Source organism: Ornithodoros turicata, unplaced genomic scaffold (genome assembly GCF_037126465.1).
Source record: "Ornithodoros turicata isolate Travis unplaced genomic scaffold, ASM3712646v1 ctg00001043.1, whole genome shotgun sequence".
Lineage (NCBI taxonomy): Eukaryota > Metazoa > Arthropoda > Arachnida > Ixodida > Argasidae > Ornithodoros > Ornithodoros turicata.
In genome coordinates this window covers 234,410-251,226 of record NW_026999444.1, presented here as the reverse complement: position 1 = coordinate 251,226, position 16,817 = coordinate 234,410, and the positions used below count along the sequence as shown (strand labels likewise).

At 45.1% G+C, this 16,817-nt stretch overlaps 1 long non-coding RNA gene across 1 annotated transcript in view; it reads left to right on the top strand.

The window, feature by feature from the left end:
* LOC135376134 (uncharacterized) overlaps nucleotides 1–7,701 on the top strand; it is a 50,713-nt gene extending 43,012 nt beyond the window's left edge. Inside the window, exons 3-4 of the long non-coding RNA XR_010417556.1 lie at nucleotides 2,159–2,283; nucleotides 7,612–7,701. This is a non-coding gene — a long non-coding RNA (uncharacterized LOC135376134). The remainder of the gene's footprint in view (nucleotides 1–2,158; nucleotides 2,284–7,611) is intronic.
* Nucleotides 7,702–16,817: the final 9,116 nt, after the last annotated feature.

The following is a 16,817-nucleotide window of genomic DNA, read 5'->3' as shown; positions in this document are numbered from 1 at the left end:
TCATGCCTTAGTAGTTGTATCTGGAGCTGTTGCTGTGTACGTACCTTGGAAGACCGAAAGCTGTTGGATTTCGTGAATTGAAGGTTAGTTGTGTTCATATAATGCCATGTTTCATGCACCTTTTGCTTGGTATTCTTCCTAGCGTGTGGGTTCCTATAACTTTATCCGCTCAGTGCGATTATTACCCTATTGTTACCTATTGCCTTATCCTCCATCTGTAATCTCGTGCTCTTACCCTGTTGGTTAACCTGCATCATCACTTAACATCAGGTTGAAGATATCATGTGTGATGCTTCAGCGGCCCTGCTACAGGGTACCGGTGCTCTAAAGATACAGATCTTCGTTTTTTGGTTATTAATTCATAATAACTCAGCTTGAGTCATGCATATTTTCCCCGAGTGTGGAAGAAATATGCACAGAATGTAAATAATCGCGGATATTATAACTCAACGTGCATTGTTTACACCCTGTTCAGGTAACACCTCACTGACACCCTTGCTGTAGCCCCAGCTGTCATAGTTAATTGATCTTGCTGCTAACAAACAAAACAATTGTCTTTGGACCTCAAGTAACAGCATATGTGGGAAGTCTGGTTAACCTGTGCATGTGTTTTGGCACATTTTATGTGACACATAATCTATATCCCTTGTTAAATCTAGCTTCCTAATTCGCTTGATTGTTTCAGATGCCTCCAAGAAATATATCTATCTATCTAAATATATCTATAGAGCTATCATCTAGCATGATCTGTAAAGGTGTTGAAGACTCTGTACATCAGGCAAGAGTGTGATTGTTCAACAGACATGTCAGAGGGATGATGAACGATATGAATAAAAAAAAGAAAGAAAAAGCTGCATGATTTGTTATTTCCTAATATACACAGCACAATAGGGTGCACAAATTATACGGGATCACCATGAGAGACTTGGTATTCCGCCATTTTAGCGTGTGTGTAGGAACCTATTTGCATGTAGGACCCAACGTAGGTCCCACAATCAAATAGGATCCTGTTTATATGTAGGATCGCATTTGCATGTAGGTACCACAACCAAATAGGATCCTGTTTATATGTAGGATCGCATTTGCATGTATGACCCACAATTAAACAGGATCCTATTTGTACGTAGGTTTCTTCATCATGTAGGACCTGGTGTCATAATACCATATGGAGTCAAGTAGGAATTTCCAACAGGGAAGAGAGTGAGCTTGTGGTCTGTGCAACGTATACTATCCCTTGATATGCTCAGGACATCTGAACTTGCGGTGTCGCTCTGGCAAGGGGTCGTACTAGCTGACTAGCGAGAGTGCTAACGTACTCGGTGATTGCATGCCAATTTGCAGAAAGGCCAAGATGAATGATACTGCAGGCTGAGCTCATAGACTGTTCCTTCTCCTCCTTGCTCTTTCTCCTTGCAGCTCCTTGTGCTTGCTTCTCCTCAATATTGGCGGCATACAGATTAGTGGCGACTTCATATAAGCGGATCGAGGCGTCGAGTTCAATTCGCTCATGTAAACGGTGTTGAGTCGAGCTGAAGCCACGCAGAGTCGAGCAGCGTCAACTCGACAGCGGGGGTGGGTTGACTCGCTCGAAGCGATCACCGAAGTGCATGTAAATGCGCTCGGGCCGAATTCTGATCGAGCGAACTGTGCGACCGAGTCCATCCTGTCGCTGCGTCCGAGACAGCCATACGGTCAGTGCAGGCCAGCACAAGCGGGTCCAGAAAGAGAAACTGGAAAACGCATTCACTGCGACCGGCTCCCATTTGAGCGACTTCATGTAAGCAGTGTCGGGTCCAGTTCACCTCGACTTGGCAGCAATCTGGAGCCGCTCTATCGAGTTCATATAAACGCGGCTACTGATGTGGGTCCGCTGTATGAACAGGGCAGCGGTGGGGAGGGGAGTATGTATTATTTTGTCAGAAAAAGTCGGCCAGCAAGGGCGGCATGCTATATCTCACGCAAATTGACTGTTTCCGAATTATCTCGATTTACGTTCGACGTAACTTGCCGATTCGAGTGCCGGGAAAAACTGTTCCATCTCTCCTGCGCAGTTCACTGTGCCGCTTTTTCTGCGGGACTCAATCAAGGGATGTTACGAGATGGCGTCAGAATATCCCTGAAACTTCGGAGATTCTGGTATACGTCTTATCTCTTCCAGTGTGATCGAATACAGCAGGACTTGTGTTCCGGAAATACTCGCAAGACCAGGATGCGATGAAACGTTTCTTCTTGACCAGTTCTTTAAGGACATCAACGCCGACTGTGGAACATCGAAGCCAGTCTGTGAGTATCAAATAAAAAAGAATGCCAGGGGCATAAAGCATGTTACATGGCTTGTGTCAACAATTGTGTTTCTAAATCTAGCGATAAAGTTGTCATATTTCACAAGCACTGCTGCCCCTGCTGCCATTATCGTCCCAATAATAATCGAAAAATTTGAAGTGTACTTTTAACTCCTTTATCCTGTAATATTTATCTTAATAAACTTGGTGGTGTGACCAGCCTAAGGCCATACATACCACTATGTTCAACAACATAACACACACTGCTGGTAACAACGACAGGTAGGTACTTTTCACTACCTTCACAGCTTCACTCTTTACGTAAGCTACAACACTTTATGAAATAGTTGTCCCAGTTAGTACCTAAATACAACTCGTGAATGAACCTGTCGTAACACCCAGAATGTTGGACTATTATTCCACTCAAAAGCCCTCAGTAAACACATAAGAATATGAGGGAAAAAAAGAACAACAAGACAAGTGTCTTCTGTGCAAATGACTCGAAATTAGAAGTATACGCAGTTCTCGAGTGCCGAAACGACAAGGCCTTGGCTGTTGGTAGCTTATATGGGCCAGAAACGGGGCCGATCTATCTGAACAGCCTGTACTGCGATGAGCCTCATTGCTCGAAACCACGTGGTCCTTTGACGTGGAGTAAGCGTCGCTCTTTTTGTGCTCAAGAGGTTTGGGGATTTTGTTTCGACTCATTTGCATAGCAAGCTTTAGCGATCTCTTCGTTCCGCACATCACCACCATTAATGGCGTAGAGTATCGCCCCTCGAGATGATACTCCCCATTTATCATCCTAAAATAAGGCTGTTGTTTTACCGATTTCTGTTTCAAAGTAAGTGTTCGTTTGAAGATACGTTAAACAACTCGCGTTTTGCCCAAAAAATGTAGGACCAAGAACCAAGTAACATGTGTGCAAGATATCATCGCTGTTTCTCTCAGTTTTTCTTTTTCTTGTTGCAAAAGTCTAAGCAATGAAATACCGCTCTGTACATAATCAAGCTGCATACACGTGCGCATAATCAAGGCAGAAGGTAACTTTCTACTCGCTTATCTAACTAGAACCAGCCGTTCACTTTGTTGCCTGTCACGTCATATAGTGCCACGCAATTCGCAAAACGTTGCAAGTGCAATGATACAGCCGTACATTTCTGAGTGACTGGAAGATAATTGCGCGATTTCCTTTGAATTCAATGAACTTGTGACAGTAGCTGAAATCGAGGAGGGCCGGAAAGACATGACCGGAGGTGTACCACTAGCACGCAGGGATATGCAGAAAAAGAAAAGAAAAGATGTTTCATCATAAAGTATCGTAAAGAAACCTAAAATCAAGAAGAGCTGCAATCCGTTCAATTGAATACAATTGTGAAAAGCAGGGGAGGTAAAAAACACAGGCATAATCCCAACAACGAAAAAAAAAACGAAAAGAGGCACTGCACCTCAAGCATTATCACGATCTAGACGTCGATGCCAATGACCACACCCTTGAAACTAATAATAATAATAATTCAGAGCTTTACGTCACAATTATTTTCCATCATGTTCGAGCATAATAGACGACTGGCACAGGCATGGTTGAGGCCGTCCGCGCAATGCGTGCGCTGGAAGACCTGTTACCCGCATTTTCATCTAGAACTATACCGATAATAGATAAATAACTAAAACAATCCACAGGGCGCTCTAAGATAAAACAAAAGAAACTGGGAACAGCAAAGCCATTTTTGCAGCCAGACGGACACTCAGCGGAAAAGTAACTACTGGACGTCCGAATTACCTGGAAGTCAATATGATACGGTATTGACTGTTTCCGAGAAAATGCGAGACAGCAGAATCAACGGCAATCATTATTTATTGACCCTTGTCTTATCAAAAAAGCTGAAACAAGCACTACTCTGAGGTTGAAATCGCCACATATTAATACGTAATCAGCAGACACCGGAACTATGCACTTCTCGAGCGAAGAGACGACATGACGTTCACCTTATCTGGTGGTGGTAGTGGTAGGTATGGGATGCTTATCGTAGTCACATTCAGGCGGGAACATCACTGTGGGGATCGAGCGCCCTTTGCGGACTTCACAGGGAACTGTGGCGACATATGTCTTAAAGCGACTGAGGAAAACACGCCGAAAACACCCAGACAGGACAGCCGGCATTCGGATTCGAACCCGGTTCACCTCCCAGTCACATAGTACCCACAATGCCATGGGAGCTGGGCCGGAAAGCGGCATATTAGGTCAACAGATCAGCCTTTAGTTCAATCAGCTTATTCGATATAAAAAACACGTGACCCTCTGACGTGTGAACAGCCGTCGCAGGTTTTGCGCACGAGAGTGGCGTGGTTTCAGTTCTCATTTTACACCGCAAAATTGGGCAATTATTATTTATAAATAATACTATACTATAAGCAATTTATGTTATAAATTGTGTTATCGTTTACGGATGTTTAAAAATAGAGGATAAATTTGTATGATGACTGGGACCAATTGTGCTGTCTTGCATTCCTCCACAAAGGGCTAACTCAGTTAAGTTTCACTTTATTTCATTTCATATTCCTCTTTTGCACGTGCATAAATATTATTAGACGTGAGAACAGTGAAAAAAAAACTGCGTTAAGCAGCTTCAGCGCCGCGCCGCTAAACTCGATGGCCGATAAATAAGCGCCGTTATTTTGCAGATTTATAACTCTTACTTCATGACCGGATATATCCGCCACAGGGGTTAACCGCCACCGCTTATATAATCCTCCACGTTATACGTCACGTGCTCTATGCGCCGCGTCTCCTGTACGTCCCCAGTGTTATGCGCTGAGCCCTCTATTGGCTTCAGTCAGTATACGCTATTTCAAATAAACGCTATGCCTCCAATCACCACACTTCACTCACCTGTGTGGAAAGCAAATTCGGTATATCTTTATTGACCCAAGGCACACAAAGATCATGTTCAGCACCGATACTTTTGGCATGTATGAGGCCTGCTGGTGTATTTCTGAGGAGGCAGGTTGTTGCATTTTCACAACATGCCCGTGCGGTTCTTGCAGGTGATCTTGGTGGAAACATGTGCAATGCAGAATAACAGTGTTCCATTTGATATGCTTGTATCGAAATGCATTGCCCAGATGGCAAATTAGATACAACAGCAACACACATTAAGCTGAAAAAGCTACCTAAACATGCTCTTGCCTTGCCGATTCGACAAATTACAGCACGTAACAGTACTCCACCAGGAACACAAATTACTGATGAACCGGTAGGACACTGTAGTGGATGAGTCACTTGAACATGCAAGGACTTGTTCAATTGAAGTTGAGGGACAAGGATTACCATGGCAAAACCAATGTGGGTATGATGCCCGTCCATTCTCACTCTAGTGGGCTGCAGTGTACATAATATCGCACAGTACCTCATAAACAACAGAATTAAATAACAGCACAGTCATCAACGCTAATATACAGTTAGGATGGCAAGATATTAAGGACACATCCGTTAAATCGCCAAAATATCCTGCAGTAAAATGAAAGCTCGTAGGTGATTTCCATATTATTCGAGATCCCAATAAGAGGCATCTATGTTTTGCATCTAGTCTCTCTGGCCCAGGTTTGTGAAGAAAACCAGCGCAGACATTCAAGGATTTCTGCAGTTACTCGAATAATTGGTGACACTCTTTCGTTCACATGTCCACAATCTTCTACAAACAAGCGCTGTCATTTTTATCGTGTTAATATGCCTCTGTTTCTAATTTGTTATTGAGACATGAATTATGTCGCATAGATACGATCTGACAAGGTCGTTGTTTGAAGCGGTCAAAAATGAACGCCTGCTGCTACGAATGATTCGAAATTTCGTTCGAATTTCGTTCCCCGAAATATTTAGATGAGTGTTCCCCCAGGCCGATTTCACGTCAGGTCATGCAGGCAGGTCCCATTGACCTCTAGATTTTTATTTATATTTAGAAGTTCATCATACATGATGATAAACAGTAATCGAACGGTTTCTACCGAATAGCTTTTATGCAAAAAAATCGAGAAAATCCGACCTCGAATTCGAGTGTTTCACTTTTTGCCGTCTTTGGAAGCAGTATCTCCCCAGTTTTAGAAGAAATTCTTGCGTTCTTTTAGTATGCATCCTTTAGTATGCGTCCAGGCCAGCAGGACAATCGCAAATTTTGGTGCGCAGGTCGAATGCTCTGTGATATAGAAGGTGGCGAATATGCTCTCTAGTGGAATTTTGTTCCAAATTCGACACGTGATTTCGCTGGTTGTAGGTGTCCCCACTGCTACATTTAGTATCATTTGTTTCCATATTTTAATGCTCTTTCATTTTATCATTCATATTATATTTTATCCACCATGCGTGTGTATCCTACACGTATCCGCTGAAACAGGCAAACGTTTAGACATAATTAAAGAAAAAACACGGAATTTTACGCGTCCATTTCCCGAAAAGACCACTTTGTATTTCAATTATGTTTTGCCAATGCATTGCCAGGCCTTAGACCTTTTGTCTACCACAGGGAAAAAAACTGCTTCAAATCCTGCACACGAGCGATAAGCGCGTTAAAAAATGGTACTATAAACGGCGTTTGTACCTGTCTGAGAGGGGCTGGTGGTATTGCTGGTTGGCGGTTCTCTGTCGTTGTCCTGTGTGGTTGCAGGACGGACTGTCGCCAGTTAAGTATGAAAGAAGGAAAAGTTTGACAGGGAGGAAAACTAAACACGAGTGCAACATAACGTAACAACACAATCACTGAAAGGTGATTTACCGGTGTAGATGTACAGAGCTTCGTTTCCTTCCTCTGAGGCGACCACAAGAGCTGTTTGTGCTGGCAGCATCGTTAATATTTCGTAAACATGCTCGGAGGGTATACTTACCGGCACTTTCATGACCGCCCGGCGAATGCCAATTGTGCACGGATGCCCCGACTGGCAAGTTCGGTGAGAGTTGCACGATGTCAACGGTGCGTTCAACGGAAGCGATGTCGCAATGTGTCACAGCCGTGGGGAGACTGCCCCAAAAACCAGCGCCGTCCGCCTAACTCTAACCACCAGCAGGACGCCGAATGGTGCACGCAACGTGATGCAACGTCATCTTATTGCGTGATTTTTCTCGTTAACGTTTCGGTGGCGCTGTGGATAAGGCTGCAGGCAATTAACGAGGGCAGTAAAATAAAAAGGCTTTGATCCGCCACCGGGTTTTACCACTGATATATCTATGTGGAACAAGTGAAGCTGGGAACAGGGGATATTCCATAGGCAAGTTATCAAAGGCGGACTCATGCTTTGTATTATGAGTACCCAAATATATCATGCTGTTCGTTTTCAGGCTTGGCGTGCAATCAAAAAGCAATATCAGATGCGGAAGATGTGTGCTTGAGGAAATACGAACAGGAACACGGAATCATTTCTAGGGGCCTGATGTCCGGCAACGACAAACGACTGTGCTGGTAAGCTCTTCGTCGTGTGCGTCCGGCGGTTTTACTGCGGCATCATGAGAAATAAGAAAATGCGTGAACAATTTTAAATTTTGCTGAATGGTTTGCTTATATGGGCCAAATGTAGGAGCAGAACTCTGCAGAATGCTTGACACCCCCCGTGCAGGGCAAAGACTTTGTTGTTTTAGGTTCAGACACCTGTCGATAATGATACTTCAAGCTGCCTACGGTTCCTCATAAGCCACTGGCAGCACTCCAATGAATTACGGTGTACTGCTAGAGAGGACAACGCGCTGTGGGCTTTGGTTTGGAGAAACATTAACGCGAATACTTCGCGTCATTTCACCAAGCGCCCTAGCTGTCGGGTCCAGCTGATACATTACGGTTGCGTCTGCGGAGACGAAAGAATCCGCTAGTCTCCTCATGCCTTGTGGATGGGCGGATGAATAGTCGCTTTTCTCGATCGCAGCGCCATGGATAGCGCTGGAGTTAGGCAAGCTCCATGGGATGCGGCTTTTTGAGGCGGCCGCACATTCTGCGCGGAATCTGTTAGGGCAAGCGTTCCCTTTGTATTTAATTTTCATTGTTTTTACGAATGCAATTCCTAAAGTTGCTCAGTTACAGGTGGTTGGACAATACAATCCTGGGTGCAATGTCTCCTCGCGTCTTCCAAAACGATTCCAGACTTAAAAAACTTCCAAAACCGGCAGGTCGCACGGTTGCATTTGCAACAATGCAACTCTACGACCATATGAGGCACACACCGGGTATAGACGGAAGTGTGTGCATTAACTCGCAATATGCAATACACGAAGCAGACAAACCGGTTGTCTGCCTAGCGTCCTGTCTTCCTTCAACACCATGTCTCGTTTCATCCAACCCGAGTCGCTCGCATCAGCACTGTTGCTGCATCCATTTTATTTCAATCGCAGGAATCGCACACGCTCATACATGCATCCTATATGTATTTCTTTATTTTAAATATAACCTACTACTTGAATGGGATATACAACAAACAACTGCGCGTTTACAGGGCACGTCAGTATGAAATATGCACAAAACACATTACATACCGTTGCACACAGCGCCGTTCATAGCGATCTTAACGCACATCTGGCTGTGTTCTCTCAAGCCTCATATTCGCCTGCGAGCAGAAGTTAAAAGCAATGGTAACAACGTAAAAAAACGAAAATGTCTGACACATCGACTACATATACCTTAAAAACGGAAAAAAATCCTGAAAATGAAATCCCCAAAAGCACCAATTGCTTGACATCCATCACGCACATTCTCACGCTTCGACGTTTGGTAACAGACTGATGAATAATACGGCGGGGGAGGGGGGGACTTGCACAAACGCTTCCTCTTAAGCCCTGTTGAATGTTCCACAGAATGCAAAAACAATAGTTTCAAATAAGAGCAGTAATACAGAGTTATCACGGCACATGTACTTTTGTGGAAATATTCAAAAAAATTCAACGATTTTCAAGGCGGACGGATCACTATGTGGTGCGGCGTTGAAAACGTGTTGGGCAATAGCTATTTGATTTGTTAGGAATAATTTTAATTACAGATTTCCATTCAATTTTCATTTCCTTAAGTGACATATTTTTCGATACAATGCGTATTCTGGAATTTCATTTGTCCGAATAAGACCAGTTCCTCGAATTAGTTCATTTTCTGCACGTACGTACAGCGTTCTTCCTAATCATATCATTACTTAATTTTAGAATGAGCATGTACTGTCGGCCACTATTACGCCCATTCCTCCAACAACTGGCGTCTCACTTATTGTATTACCAACATGCCCAGCAGCATAGTTGATCTCGTTAAATCAATTGGAAAACAGTTTCTCATTGATACCCATTAGAACAATTCTTCCAACTGACTGCTCATTCCTGGTATTGGCGGAGTCTGTGATACATAAAATGTTGGATCTCATTAAATCAATTGCAAATCAGCCTTTCCCATTGGCATCCATTAAACCAATTCATCCATTCGGTTCGTTATTCCTGTAACGATGGCTCTTGTGATAGCGGTTAGCGTACCCTTGAAGGTCAATTGATACGACAAGGCGGCTACGCCCACCGAGGTGATAACGATGCGCGAGACACTGTGTCTGATGATTATTGTACCTGTCTTGTTCCTGAATAAACGTCTGTAGGCACGGTGTGCCACAGTTATTACATTGGCGACGAAGATGGGCCTCAAAACTACAGCATCCAACGCGTGAACCCTCGAAAGGTGAGCAACGACGAAACGTTTCTCCAAACGTGCTCTCCAAAATGTCGAAACCAGAAGAAAGGACAGAGGGCTTCCGGAACCTTATCGGCTTTATGCCAGAGTTCGTTACAGTGTCCGGTAACTTCGACGTGTACTACGAACGGTTTCAAGCTTTCAGCGCCGTCAATGGGTTGACTGGCGAGACAAAGAAGCAAGTATTCATCACAGTGCTGGGAGAAGTTGCGTACGTTACGCTGCGAAATCTGCTGTATCCGAAAACTGCCTCCGAGACGGCATTAGCTGACATTGTTGAAACGCTTCAGAAGCACTACAAGCCAAAGCGCTCTGTGGTTACAGAAAGCTACGAGTTTCAACGTAGAGTGCAGGGGGAAGGCGAGACTGTGTCGGACTTCGTCGTGGCCCTTCGGAAGCTGGCAGCCACTTGCGACTTCGGGTCCTACCTGGACAGGGCCCTACGAGACAGGTTCATATGTGGACTACGAAATGGGAATATTCGCTGTCGGTTACATGCGAGTGACGACGGCCAGGAGTATAAGTTCGACAAAGCTGTATCAATGGCAACAGTGATGGAGGCTGCCGAGAGGCAGTCAAAGGGACTACAGCTTGACGGTGCATCTACAGGGACCAGTGACACCGACACGTCTGTCAAATGGCACGGCAGAACTGCTCGACGGGAACCCAAACGAGACAAGTCACCGCAGAAGTTAGTAGAGAAGAAAAGAACTAGTCAGTGCTATCGATGTGGTCAAGGACATGCACCGCACATCTGTCCGCATAAACGAAGTAAGTGCTACTCTTGTAGAAAAATTGGACATGTAGCAAAGATGTGTAGAAAGAAAAGCAGCGCCATGTCCCATGTGGAACTAGAGAGAGAACGTTTCGCTGTCAAGGGCAAAATTAATAAGCCGTATGTGGTGCACATGAATGTCAATGGCAAAGAGTTACCAATGGAAATTGGCACAGGCTCTGCAGTTTCAATTATCTCAGAACGGGAGCTAGAACGAGTGTTTGGAAGCGTTCCGTGCACAGAGTCGGACATAAGGATAACCACCTATAACGGAACCCCGCTGCAAGTTAAAGGCACATTTGAAGTCGACGTAGTAAACGAAGACAAGGAATACAGGCTTCCGCTGGTGGTAGTGCGGCAGAGAAAGTGTTGCCGCATGCCCACGTTGATGGGACGAAATTGGCTAACGGAGGTTAGGCTCGATTGGAATACTATTAGCCGTATTCGTGAGGGCGACCTAGAAAATAGGTTCACCAAGTACAAGAACGTGTTCGAGAAAAGCTTCGGCAACATTAGAGGCTATACCGGGACCTTGACGCTGAAAGAAAATGTGAGACCAGTATTCTGAAAGGCTAGAACCGTGCCTTTTGCCCTACGGGAAAAAGTGGATGATGAGCTACGTACCATGGAAAATGACGGTATATTGTACCGCGTACAAACAAGCGATTGGGCCACGCCATTAGTCATCGTTCCCAAGAAGGAATCTAACAAGATTAGGCTGTGTGGCGATTATCGGGTAACTGTTCACCCGTGCTTGAAAGTGAACCACTATCCCCTACCGCTCCCCGAGGACGTCTTTGCAAACTTAGCAGGCGGAGAGTGTTTTACCGTATTAGATCTGGCAAAAGCATATTTGCAATTGGGGATGGATGAGTACTCCCAAGAGCTTTTGACCATTAATACGCATCTGGGCTTGTACAGGTTCACACGATTACCTTACGGAATCGCTAGTGCACCAGCCATTTTCCAATCCGTTATGGACCAAATACTGCGCGACGTACCAGGAACTGTATGTTATCTCGACGACGTGCTAATCTCGGGAAAAGATTATCACGAGTGCAACGAACGTGTGAACGCCGTCCTTGCAAGGCTGCAAGCGCATAACATTCGTGTCAATAAATCAAAGTGTCAATTCTTCCAAAACTTGGTGAAGTATTTGGGACACGAAATCGACGGTAAAGGGATTCGTCCCACAAAGGAACACATTGAAGCTATCGCCAAAGTACCACGGCCGAGAAACCTGACAGAGTTGAAAGCCTTTCTCGGTTTATTGAACTACTACGGTCGTTTCCTGCCAAATATTGCTACAACGTTAGAACCACTACATCGTCTGCTGCGTAAGGGTATCCCCTGGAAGTGGACAGTGGCCTGCCAGAAAAGCTTCGAAGACGCGAAGCAGCTACTTTGTAATGACGTAGTCCTTGAACTGTTTTGACCCTCGCAGCCCACTTCGTCTGACCTGTGACGCGTCATGTTACGGCTTAGGTGTGGTGATGTCGCATGTTATCAACGGAATAGAGAAGCCGGTAGCGTTCGCTTCGCGAACATTGAACCATGCAGAACGTAATTACGCTCAAGTTGAGCGTGAAGCGCTTGCAATCGTGTATGGAATTCAGAAGTTCCATAAGTACCTATATGGGAGGACATTTGAAATCATTACAGATCATCAGCCTTTGACACAAATATTCAGCCAACAAAGGCATACAAGTCCGGTCGCAGTAGCTAGAGTACAGCGGTGGATTAATGTACTTGCGGCCTACAGCTTCACCGTGAAGTATCGTAAAGGTGATGACCTAGGAAATGCCGACGGCCTCTCCAGGGTACCATTGCAACGCACCGTGGCGGTGCACAAAGAAGCCACAAATTACGTTTCACCTTTGAAGGATTTTCCCTTGACGGCGAAGGAAGTTGAGTGCGAAACGACGAAAGACAATATGTTACGTAAAGTTCGAGAATTTACTCAGCAAGGTTGGCCAAAGAAGTGGAACCGAAAAAGGCTACCGGAAGAATTCCAGCCATTTGAAGTAAGAAAAGAGGATCTCTCCGTAAACTGTGGGTGCTTGCTGTGGAACGGCCGCATAGTAGTACCCGGTGCACTTCAGAACCAAGTAAAGGATTTACTGCACGAAGACCACGTTGGTGTCAGCAGAATGAAAATGTTGGCACGGACATTAGTATGGTGGCCGAAAATTGATCGGGACCTGGAAGACATAAGAAGAAACTGCAGCGTATGTCAAAGCATGCAAAACGTGCAGCCAGCAGCACCACTGCAACCATGGGCCTACCCGGCTAGGAAATGGGAACGGGTCCACATGGACTTTGCGGAAACCGAGGGGTCTCATCTGTTAATCATAGTCGACGCTCACTCAAAATGGGTGGAAGTAGAAATGATGCCATCAACGAACGCCTCTCGGACAATCGAAAAAGTGCGTACCACATTTGCGCGATACGGACTGCCGTTAGAGGTGGTTACGGACAATGGCCCCCCCTTCCGTTCGAAAGAATTAGAGAACTTTTTGCGGAAAAACGGGGTACGACACACTTGCAGCCCACCATACCATCCACAGTCGAATGGAGCAGCAGAAAGGATGGTGCAGTCCCCAAAAGAAATCTCTGTTGAAGTCTCTAACAGAAGATCGCCACAGAGAGGAAAAGAGAACGTTGCGGCACCGTATCGAGCAAGTCCTTATTCACGTACCGTGCGACACCACACTCCTTCACGGGTAGGACCCCGAGTGAACTGTTTTTAGGACGAACTCTGCGCACGAAACTCTCGATGTTAAAGCCAGACTTCCAAGGAGCGATGAAAACGAAGGCAACGCATATCAAAGAATTGCGTAACACGAGTAGGGGCACAGAGCGTCGCTTCTGTGACGGGGAGAATGTGTACGTAAAAACAGTGCGTGGTGAAAGTGAAAAATGGGTTCATGGCATTGTGATCAAAGTACTATCTTCCGCGTTGTACGTTGTGAAGTTAGGAGAAGTCGAACGTGTGGTGCATGCAGATCACTTGCGCGCCAATATTGCGTCTCATTTACAGCCTGCAAGCTGGCCAGTTGATGTTTGTCAGCCGAGCAATGAACCAAGTTTGACTGATCAGGCGGTTAGTAATGAAAGCTGTGTTTCCTCTGCAAGTGCTCAGGATGAGAATACAGTGCTAAGACGTAGCGCACGGATCAGGAAGCCACCTGAACGTTTAACCTATAAGTAGCACTGTATCGAATCACTTGTATGCATCTTTTGGTGTCTGAACGGAAACTTTGAAGCATGTACAGCATTATCGTGTTATTGTCATTATCACTGACAAGTGTGCGGCACATTGAAAGAAGTGGATTGTTGTGGTTTGCTAAAAGGGGGAAGGAATGTAACGATGGCTCTTGTGTTAGCGGTTAGCGTACCCTTGAAGGTCAATTGATACGACAAGGCGGCTACGCCCACCGAGGTGATAACGATGCGCGAGACACTGTGTCTGATGATTATTGTACCTGTCTTGTTCCTGAATAAACGTCTGTAGGCACGGTGTGCCACAGTTATTACAATTCCGTGGATGCGGTCTTCGCCACACAACGCAGCGGAACCCAGTTTCGCGAAGGCAGCTTCACTGCAAACGTCCAATTCAGTCAATGATAAATAGTCGTCCTGCACACGTTGGACGAATTGGCAGTCCTGTTTCTCATTGAATCTAATTAAAATTGCGGGAAGAATTCAATGTGATCACGTCTTGTATTCCCTGCAGGGTTGTGCTTCAATGTCACGTGTTGTCTGTCTTACAATCCGGAGCTGGTTTGTAATTAGTGCGAATAGTAATAGTAGAATTTATTAGCCACGAGAAGGTCCGGGTCATGTAACAGATATCTGTCTGCTATCTTTTGCAGCATGTTGGACTACAAGAAGAATTGTGTTCCAGACCAATTAAAACCAAAAGGTTGTGGCGAACAACTTCTTCAAAATTATGTTGCAAAGATGCAGAGTGAAATGAAATACAAATGTGCAGCATCGAACTCGATGTGTGAGTATAACCACAGGAAGAGCGCTGGCGCATAATGCATCCTACATGTGTTCGGGGAACAGTAGCTCTGATGACGTCGGTGGCAAAGGTCGCCATATCTCAGGCGGAGTGTGTTCTAACTGGTTATAGCCTATGCTGTCTTCCGTTGTCGTTTTAAGGATTGCTATATTTTTTATATATTTTAATGCTCAATTAATTAGTAATGGTGATTGCAACTAAGGTGGTAGTGTGACCAGCATTATCGCACAATTATTTATATATTCAACATGATGGCACTGACAAATGACCAAATTCAAAGAACCGTATCGTTAGCGCAGGGAATTGAGGGCGTGGCATGAAATTTGTGAGTGAGATTACTCCTTCGACACGCAACGCTTATCGGCAGGGCCTGATTAACGTTGCAGCTCGTGTTTGGAGAAGCGACACAAGAAGGCCAAACAGAAGATGACGCTTCCCTGTGGGGGGAGGCGTGATGTTGGGGGAAGGTACAACGCTTCCCTGCTGGGTCAGATCATGCTGCACAAACTGAATGTGTCAGTATACGTAAAAGCCAACAAGGCACATGCGAAAAAACACAGAAAAACAACGGCTCTGCACTTATGATAGTTGCAACCAAATGGTGTATTTTCTCGAACTTTCTCAATAGTAGTTTTTTTATTTCCTTTTAAGAGTAGAATTGTTTGATATGTACAAGGTGTGTTTTATTCGATACATATTTTATTGGAAAGCGTTGAGAGCAGCACTGATGTCATCTTCGTAGGCAACTTATGCGGTCAGGCGGATACCCGTAGGGCAGTGTATGCAAGTACTGGACGAAAAATGTTAACTTCATTATTCAACGAAGTCATTGCATGTTTTCTGGGAAACGTCCATTACTGAAATCCATCGTCCTTATGAAACAGCCAAGGAGCGAACGAACCTTGTTATATAGATTGACAAACGTTTGCTATGCAAGTCAACCAAAACAAGGACAACGTACGTATCTACGTACGCGCTACGCCAGTGCCGTTTCTGTCGGCGGCGATTGGTCAACTTTGGGTATGGTGGTCCTGTGGCGCCAGGCAGTGAGGTACTGGGGTTCTAATCCCGGTGTCTGTTGTGCTGTCCCGGTTTTTCGTGGGTTGTCCCTCAGACGCTGTGACATATATGTCGGAGAGTTCCCTTCGAAGTCGGACCAGGACGCCCATTCCCCAATAGCGGTAGTGGTGACGTTGCCCACCCCCGTGAGCTTGTGGGTCACACGCAGAAAAAGAAAAGAAAAGTACAAAGACGAGGCTGGGAGCGAACAGGACACATCTGAACAATGCATGTTCTTCGTGTACGCTCATTTTGCTGTTATTCATCCGTTAGTGGGCATCATACGCATGGGACAGTAGTGGCATGCACGAAACCTTGTAAGGTACCTCACAGAAGGTACCGTACCTGTAGGGTATGCCACTCCGAAGGTACAGCACTTATTGCTAACAGATCATAGGGTTTACAGCTGGTATATGTATGCATAGGGTACTCAAATAAGGTAGGTACATCGTCTTGACACTCCTTATCTTGTATGCTCTACATGAGTATACATTTTGAATACAGTATACAGTGTACATTTTGACCGGTACATTGGATATGGGGTATTCGTGTTCAGCGGTACTCAGAAATTTTAGAGGCTGTGCTGGCATTTGATGCACTTTGTCGACGCCGTTAGAAATATTTATGCCTCTCAGGGTGTGAATCGCCTGTGCTATAACTTGTGCAGTCTTTGGTACACCTCCACAAAAGGTGAAATCTTTTTTATGCCTGTGGGAGACTAGAATTTATACCGCAGTGGTATGTGAACTATGGTCTTGAAACGTATTTCACAGGTTTGACTTCCTAATCTAGCTCGCAAGAAAATTTAACAAAAACCGACTTTTTATAGCAACAATGACTCCCAGCAGGAAGTTGGTAATACTTTTCTAATTTACGTCTCGACACAACTCCGCATTGTGAAGAAGAGGGTATAAATTGGGTGGGGACGGTGTCTGGGTGCACGGCTGCTGGTTTAACGTGAAATGACGTGAAAGCGAAAG